Genomic DNA, 9,580 nt, shown 5'->3' with positions numbered 1-9,580 from the left:
AGAGAGCTAGATCACCACAAAGTCCAACAAGAATGGGATCCCCTGGATTACTACAAGGACACCCTCTACTAGGCCCCAATGGGGGTCCCCTCCCATTGGTCGGCCATCCAAACACAGGAGCTGGCTAGTCATGTTACCTTGAGGCCTATTGCATGGAGTGTGAACTATGGCATGAGGTTTACCCCAAAGCCACCATCGAGAATTTCCCCAGAAAGTGGGGTATCGTGAATCTCCTCACAGAGAGGCAGGGGCTTTGATAGTCAATAAGGGAGGGATTGGTATGGCTAATACACGTGCAATCAACAATGCATGACCATGTAGGAAGTGGAAACCCACCATACGGCCCACCATCCTACCCACCACTAGAATTGGGTGGTGTACCATTGAGCTATTCTAGTTGTCATGTAGGTTGTAACGCCTGTGGACTGATGGTAGACCGGATGGCCAAACGGGGCTTTAGCGTCAACGCTTCGGTCGGGGCGCCAAGGACGTGGCCATCCGGGGTTCAGTGGGAGAGGACGCCCATGCGGAGTCATGGGCGGCCAGGCTAGTGTGGACGGCAGACCACACACTATATAGCCTGGGGGATGAGGGACAATCCTCATTCTTCCTCTCTGGCCGGGTGGTGAGCCAGAGGCCGTCCCCTCCTGTGTTAGCGCCCGTAGTGGTGCTACGGTAATCTAACACTAGTAGTGCATTGAGACCATGGGGGCTAATATGAAGATCAAAGAGATTCACTATCATTGTATTTTGCCTGAGTAGATTCTCCACAAAGAAAGGTGGAAGCGGTGGTTTAGAATGTGAGAGGGAGAGGATAGGTGATTTGTCACCGACATAGAGGGGTGGTTGTGGAGGTCCTTTAAGGCTTGCAAGAAGGTCTAGCCTATGACTGTGCGAGGGAGGGGAGGAGTGGTATCATTGGGCTCATCTCTCATTTTCTCTTCAGGCATGGCCTTTCTTTGTGATCGGGTGGCCACTATGGATGCTGGTGGATCCTCATGAATGGTTGGTGTGGATGTGACAGACACATGAAGGGTGGGGGAGGAAGGGGAGGAAGTGGACGATGGTGGATGTCCTACTAAGACCAAGTGGGTGGTCAGGGCTAGTGGGAATGTGAAGTCGGATGAAGTGGATACCCATTGCTTAGGATCCCTGGATTCTAGACAATGTCTGCAAGGTGGTAGACCTTTAGGAAGGGGACATTGGCTTTGGTAGTGTGACCATATTCTCCAAATCTGTAGAGCAGAGGATGGGTCGATTGTGGAGTTGCGGAGGGCGAGCAGGAAGGTTCATGGGGGTTGGTGCCATAGTGGCTAGTGCAAGAGGATTAGGAATGATGACCCAGTCTACAAAGTGGTCGATTGGAAACTAACTAAACCACTTACCTGCAAAGTGGTCAGTTGGAAATTAACTGAACCACTTATCTGCAGAGCATTGTAGAATGGGCGAAAAGAGTACCAAGAAGGCATCCTCCCGCTCAAGGCCTAGACGGATGTGGTCATCCACATCTTTAGTGGATGATGTTTTGAAGATTAGCTGCTTGACATTGACTCGGCCCAACACTGTGGAAAGGGGTTCTGTGTGCCATGAGAATTAGCTAGACCACGAGGGTTGGCTTAGCCTCCAGCATTATTGCTGAGAGTGGGATAGGGAAAGGTTGAAGGGGATCCCTACATGGCACGTAATTAAACCTCTTCCAACTATGGTAAGGTATTGAGAGAGGACTCTTGGATGGGCTGACCAGACTACCACGGGAGCGTGTATTGGCATACAAGGATGCCCAGTGCAGTGTGGGCACCCTTCGTGGCACAAAAATATCTACAACTAGAAGGAAAAGAAAAAAGATTTTGGTTAGGAAGAGATGAGTAGAGAGCTCCAGCCATTATTGCATTAGGGCTAGGAGATAGTTTCATCCATCGTATTGCATCAAAAGAAAACTCTAAAGGATTGGGATGAACTAGAGAAGCTATTTGGTTCCAAACAAAGGAACCCCGAAATTAGTCTAAAAATCCACTTTTTAGGTTGGACGTCAAAGAGAGTAGAGTCACTCCAAGCACATTCAAATAAAATGAAAATTGTTATGCAACAACCTGCATGTGTTGGGTCACCAATGGAAGAGGAGGATGCCATAGCAATCCTTCTCAAGAGCATGACCTTGGAAGCATTTAGCTCGTTGGTGGCTATCTTGAAGAATCTACCCGAACCAACCTTCACCAGAATTGAAGCAACCTTGATTGTTGAAGAATTGAGACTCCAAATCAAAGTCAGTGAATATTCATCACACTATGAGGAGGAAGCATTCTTCATCGAAGGACCAAGAGCCAAAGTGACGTGTAACTTTTATGGCAAGCGAGGTCACAGTCTATATCCCAGTTGTGCGTTATCCTTCCACTTCTGAGCCACAGTCTTCCCAATAGCATGGGATATGCACCTGCTATCTCAGTAATTTTGAGGACTATGAACACGACAGTGAACATGCATCCTGCCACTTGCATTTGTTCTCCCTTGATTATTCCAACTGGTCTGACGCTTCTCTGGTTAGTCATGTGGATCTAGAACAGAGCTGGTTGCATGTCTATGATACCTAGATTTTTATTGAGGCTATCTGATATTATGTTCACTCCTGATCCTCCATCCAAATTGACCCTCGCCACTATCTACCCTCTGATCTTGATGGTCACTTCCAGAACGGGCATGTCACAGTCCTGGACTATTTCCACATTCTTGCATTCTGCTTCTGCTGGTTTTTTTTGGTTCCTACAAGGGCATTTGCGCCAACTTCTCATTTGGTACTATGGCCTGAAGCAGCTTCTACCTGTAAATTACTTCTAAGAGAAACTTCACCACATCACTTAAGAAATTGGTCCCTTGGTCACTAATTATCTTTAGAGAACATTCGAATCTAGTGATGATGTACTCATAAATTAACTTGGCAATCATTCTCTAATTATCTTTAGAGAACATTCGAATCTAGTGATGATGTACTCATAAATTAACTTGGCAATCATTCTTGCATCATCTTTTACTGTGGCATTAGCCTTCACTCACTTTGGTCACATAATCGATAGCCACAATGATGTATCATGCTCTTGGGCTTCTAGGGGTGGGGCTAATGGGTACTACCAAGTCAATGTCCCATTTCACAAAAGGTCTTACGGACATGATTGGTTGTAAGGGCATTCTATTCCTTTGTTGGGGAATGGTGAAGCATTGACACTCATCACAACGTTAGATAGATTCCATTGCATCACTAAATATTGTTGGCCACTATAGTCCTACATATAGGACTTTTCTTACCATGATGTCTCCTCCAAAGTGTCCCCCATTGCATGAGCTTGTTTTAGAATATCAACACACTTATCCTCATATACGTAGAGTCTTAAGACATCATGTTTCCTTTTCCTATAGAGTTGTGCAAAAATGAGGGTATGCGGGACTCCGGCTTCACTAACTGGCATTTCCTTCTTAGGGACATGTCTTAGGGACATGGTCATCTAAGGGAAGTCCATAGCTTAAATATTCTACAATATGGTAATGCACCATAAGTCTTTCCCTTACTATCCACAAACAAGCGGATAGGCTGAGAACAATAACAATGTTCTATGCACTGTGCTCACAAAGATAGTCAAAGCATCAAAGGCAGTTTGAGAGAAGAAGCTCTCATCCACATTATGGGCTTATAGAAATACCTATAAAACTTTGACTGGGACTACTCCATACAACCTAGTCTTCAGACTTGATTCTATACTCCCAGTAGAATTCATGATCCCAACTTTGAGAGTAGTAATGCAAATGAAATGGACAGGTAGCAACAAATGACTCTAGAGCTCAAGAAACTGGATGAAGCAAGCCTACACTCTATGGTGGGCATGTATGTACAAAAAAAGAGAAGAAAATGGTGGTTCAATGCCAATAGTAAAACTAAGAGGTTCAAGGAAGGGGACAAGGTCCTACTTTATAACCTCAAAAAGAATAATAGAAATCAAAGAAGAGGTGTTATAGTTATCCACATGGCAAAAATACATAATGATAATGAGGAGGAAGAGGTCAAACCTGCATGGCTGATAAGGTCTAGACTTCCCTAAAAACACGTAAACAATAGCCAAACTTGCTTTCTTTTATATAGGAATAGCAAGAAAATTAATTACATATGAGACATGGGTCTCATTAGGAAAATTTACCCTTGATCCAACTCAAGCTCTTATACAAACTATCCCAAGCCTATATAATGAATGCAAAGTAATGACAAAGCTTAAATTTCATATTAATTCTTACTGCATGGAAGGTAGTTTCTATTTTATGACTTTAAGTACGATGCCAAAAGAGATCATCATATAGCCAAACATGACAGCATCATAGATTAGACAATGAGGCCCCCTCTGCGCATTGAATTCAGGGGTGCTAGCAACGGAAGTAGCAAAATCATGCACAGGGCAGAGACTCCCACTCAGGGCCTCGCCCCCACGGATGTTCGGACAAGAGACTAATCCCTCAGTTCTCCCACAACCAAAACTGGAAAAACTTCCCTTGCCTAGAAGGCATAGGCGATTCCTCCAGGAAAAATTTATTCTAATGTAGTCAAGAGCCTTAATTTACCCTTTTTCATTCCGACCAAACCCGCAGGTCACATGGCCGGATCAAGGGAGGAAATTGCACTTGGATCATAGAGACCAATGCTTTTTTCCCCGCCGTCACTACCGTTGATTGATTTCCATAGAACAAGGATTATCCGTGATTTACTTCAACTATCGTAACTTAAACAGAATTAAATTTTATTTTAGGAATCCATCAGTCCAGCCTAACCCCATCCAATCCCATGGGTTAGCCAACCGCTCAACCACTGTATTGATAGGATCCATTTAAAAATTTGGTTATGTTTTGTCCTCCCAGGTACCAGGGAAAAGAGTTCCTAGGCCCCCTAGCCGGATCCATTTAGAAATTTGGTTATGTTTTGTCCTCCCGGGTACTAGGGAAAAGAGTTCCTAGCTCCCCTAGCCGGCGGATCCATGCAAAATACATTTTAGACATACCACTTACGCACCCAATATGAAATTACCTTTCATAGATTCGGCTATCTTTAAAGCAAACTTTTAATGAAACCATAGTATCACTGATCATAATCCTCCAAAATATCTAGCTTGAAGTCCAATTTCCAATCATTCCTTCATCGGTGTACCTATGGCATCATTGGCAACCATAACGCTCACCACTTGCTCATTCAGGGGCCTTTTCAATAGTTCCTAGCTCATAGTACCTGAGAATATAATCACATAAAAATCTAGATGGACTCTCCGTTGAAGATCAGCTAGATCAATCAACAAGATCCATGTAAAAGGGTCATCAACTCATCCATTGAAGACCAGCAAGGCCAGTCAACCAGATCTATGCCCGTATTCAGAAAACAACTCCTCATTTTCTTCCCCAACGCACGTGTGGGTATCTTTGGTGTGACAGAGCCTTGAGCACCATATGGTCAGCACCCTCTAGGCTCCTTTGCATGTCACCTAGCGCTTCACTCATAGGCCACTTCCTTGGTCCCTTATCCACCGTACTAGAAGCTCACCATTTTAATTGAACCGAGGCTGGTCAAGACCTCGGCCGACCTTGCTACGTGAGACGTCCTTCATTGACTCTCCGTCAGCTATTGTTGTGCAACCTTCTGACTTAGGTCCTCACACGACCTTAGTCGACAAGATAGTCAAAATGCTTCCCCAGCATTCTTGACATAAAATAGTCTTTGAAAAATAGGTTTCATATACAAATACAGTTTCCAACGAACTCCCATTATTCCACATCGTTCCACGTCATTTCTGATTATTCCACATTCTTCTACATTAATTCACATCGCATCATTCCACATCCATTCATATCTATTCAATCATCCTACATCCATTCACATCATTCCATATCAAATCCATTTACATCATCCTACATCCATTCACATCATTCCATATCCACTCACATCCATTCACATCCATTCATATCATAACACATCCATTTAGATCATAACACATCCATTCACATCCACTCACATCCATTCCCATTTATTCACATCCATTCAGACCATAACACATCCATTCTCATCATATCACATCTATTCACATCACATCACATCCATTTACATCCATTTAGATCATAACACATCCATTCACATCCACTCACATCTATTCCCATTTATTCACATCCATTCAGACTATAACACATCCATTCTCATCCATTCTCATCATATCACATCTATTCACATCACATCACATCCATTTACATCCATCCAGATCCACATCACATCTCATCACATCCATTCGCATCCATTTACATCCATTCAGATCCACATCACATCACATCACATCACATCACATCCATTCAAATATATTCACATCACATCTCATTCATTCATATCCATTCACATCAGTTTGAGAGTACGGTTACTCTACTTTTGATACTGATAGAACTTTTCTAGGTCTCTGTCAATTACTTGGCCTAGTTAAAGATAACTTTTTCTTGATTCCATTAAATCTAAGTATCAGAGTGTTGTTAAAGGCTTAAAAAGGAAAAATAAATTTTATCAAAAATTTATAGTAAAAACTCAAGAAGAGCATATACGTATTGTGTTTTCATTCCTTAAGCTTCATTAATGAAGACTTTTGATCGATAAATTGGATTCTATAGATGGACATCCCATGTTTAAATTCAAAATTTGATTAAATCTAAATTTCTGTTCACTTTTTGGATCCTTGATCCTCTTAGGGATTCTAGATTCCTTTTTTAGGGAACTAGGAATAAATTAGTCATACGTCCATTCAACTAAGCACGTTTCTAGCCTTTTTCTGGGAAGTCCTTTTCCCATTCAGAAAGTACTTTTTTTGGGAAGTCATTTTTCCGTTCAGAAAGTACTCCAAGATTCTATCTTCCAATAATCTAGATGTATACTTCAAATTTCCAAAGGTCAAAAGTATTCAAAATTTCTTTTTTGATTAAGAATTATCCAAGTTTTCTCGACGAATATTTTCACATTCTTTCTCAAATTTCTCAAAATAAGATAAACTCAATATTCTTCTTTTTTGAATAAAATATTCATGGGATCTACAAAATCAATTATACCCATATTTCTTCTTTCAGTATAAACACTAATTTAAATGACTCATTTCCATACTCCTCGTAAATTGAATGATTCTAGAAAAATGTGCATAACCTTCTTTATTTTTCTGTCAAATGGATAATGCTCAAAACTCCTCTTTTTGCATAAAATTTATTACATGAGTTCATTCCCATATTTTCTAAGAAAATAATAATACTCAGAGTTTTGCTTTTGATAAATAAATAAGAATACTCATATTTTGAATTATGCTAAAAATTCCTCTTATAACATTTAAATGTTTGAATCTAAAATATCATGGGAACTCCTCTTTTAAATAAATATATCAAAAATCTCTCTTTTCTCTAATTAAATAAATATGGATAAAAAGTATTTTTCATAAATAAGATAAAAATAATTCTTTAGCATAAAAATATCTATGCCTAGAGTATGATAGGAATTTCTCTTTTTGCTTTATTAAAATCATACATAAAAATAAGATTTATATTTTTTTAATGTAAAATTTTACCATAGCTTTGCTACTACAATTACTGAGAATATTAAAATTTCTATTTTAAAATGAATACCTGTAATGAAAATATGATAGGAACTCCTCTTTTAGACTAAAATTAAATTATGCATACATAGCATAATAATAATAATAATTATTAGCATAATTATGATTAATTCTCTTGATTAATCTAAAATAACCATTCCTCATTTCTAAAAATGTTAGCATAATCCTCTTTCAATTTAGAATGAGTTAATATGATTTTTCTATATTATAAACAAGTTTAAAAGAATTAATCATCCTTTTTTAGATTAAAAAATCATAAAAATAACTAATCTCTTTCTATGGCTTGTTAAGCTTAGAGTTTGGATTAAGATAAAGAAATTATCATCAAGAATTATCCTTCTACCAAGGATCTAGCCATAAAGATGATTAATCTTTTCAAGAGAGAGATTTTCTTAAAGAAAATATTATAATTAAGCATAAAGATTAACATTAATCTAATTAGACATTATGAATCTTTGGAAAGCTTGATTTGAAGATAAAAAACCATTGCTTTGTAAGCTTCTCAAGCTTTAGAGGGGTTGAGAAGAAGAAAATCATTGAGAGAATTTAAAAACAAAACCATTAAATTAGGTTTACCTTTGAATTTGGCTTGATTCTTTGGCTAGACATGAGGCCCCCAAGCAAGTCCTTGGCCATCAAGAGGGGGAGGGTAATGTCCAAGAGAGGATGGAGAATAGAGAAGCTCCAAAGCTCTCAAGAGAAGAGGCAAATTAGAGGGATAATAGAAATATGCTAATTTAGAGATAATAGTGGCATGGTATCTCAAAGATGAAAATACAAAGGATTGAGGGTCTATTTATAGGTGAGGCAGGACACTAACCAAGTCCAACTGGGTTCTAGAGCCTTCCAGCTTGACCCAATTCAAACAAGATTTGGATCAGTTTGGCTCCCTTTTTTAATCTAGTTTGCACCAGGAGAGAGGAGAGATGAAATATCTTGATTTTTTTACAAATATCAAGCAATGATGATAAAAAAGTTGCCTACCTCAAGTGGCTTTCCCTCCTTACTGAGGTGTCAAAAATGCATCATTTTACCAAAATATCCCATTTTTTTACTTATATATCTTAATTTTTAACTAATAAACCCTATACTCAGTCAACTCTTCATTTTATGTGAGCATTTACTCATTTTTGGGGTATTTTTTCATTATTTATATTTTTATCATCTTAACACTTGAATTAATCCTATTGACCCTTTGGAACCTTATTTGGACCTTAATCCAAAATTTTTTGAAAATGTGGACCCTTAGGCTAACGTCTCTTATACACATATCCAATTAATTCTTAATGCACATTGGAAAGTTCATTTTGAACTTTTGTTTAAGGGAAATTCATTTTAGATATCAGGAGAATTTTGTATCCAAAATTATCTCAATTTTGAATTACCTCTCTATAGATATTTTCTCTCTCTAAGCCAAAATTGGGTAAAAGAAGATCTTTTTCCATTTCTGAGGGGAGATGATTACAAGAGACAGAATGGGAGGTTTTACACCTTTACATCTCAAAAGCTGGAGGGAGGAATCTTACATCCTACCCAACTTAAAAAACGCAAGATGTCCTTGTTGAAATATACAAGTGAATAGGGTGTGTGCAAGAACAAGCCCTTAGCAAGAGGTGTAAAAGAGAATCTGTAAATGTGAGAGAAGTTGTGAAAAGGTGAGAAGTATCTACTTGGAGAGAATAAAGGGTAGCATGAGGAGATTTAGGAGGTGTGGAGATATTCTAGGAGAAGAGGTGGAGAGAATCAAGCAAAAGAGGTGGAGTGAATCAAGGAGAAATCAGTGGGATTAGATGCTTGGATGTAAACCCTATAAATTGAGGCATTGGCCTAATGATAATTTTTTGGTTTTTGATTATCCATGACTACATTAAGCTATCAGTTAATTGCTCACTAATCACATCTTAATTATCATCTAATCTCTTTTCTAATGA

This window comes from Cibotium barometz, chromosome 34 (genome assembly GCF_041138505.1).
Source record: "Cibotium barometz isolate CiBa-2024 chromosome 34, ASM4113850v1, whole genome shotgun sequence".
NCBI classification, from domain to species: Eukaryota; Viridiplantae; Streptophyta; class Polypodiopsida; order Cyatheales; family Cibotiaceae; genus Cibotium; species Cibotium barometz.
This window is presented reverse-complemented; position numbering follows the sequence as displayed.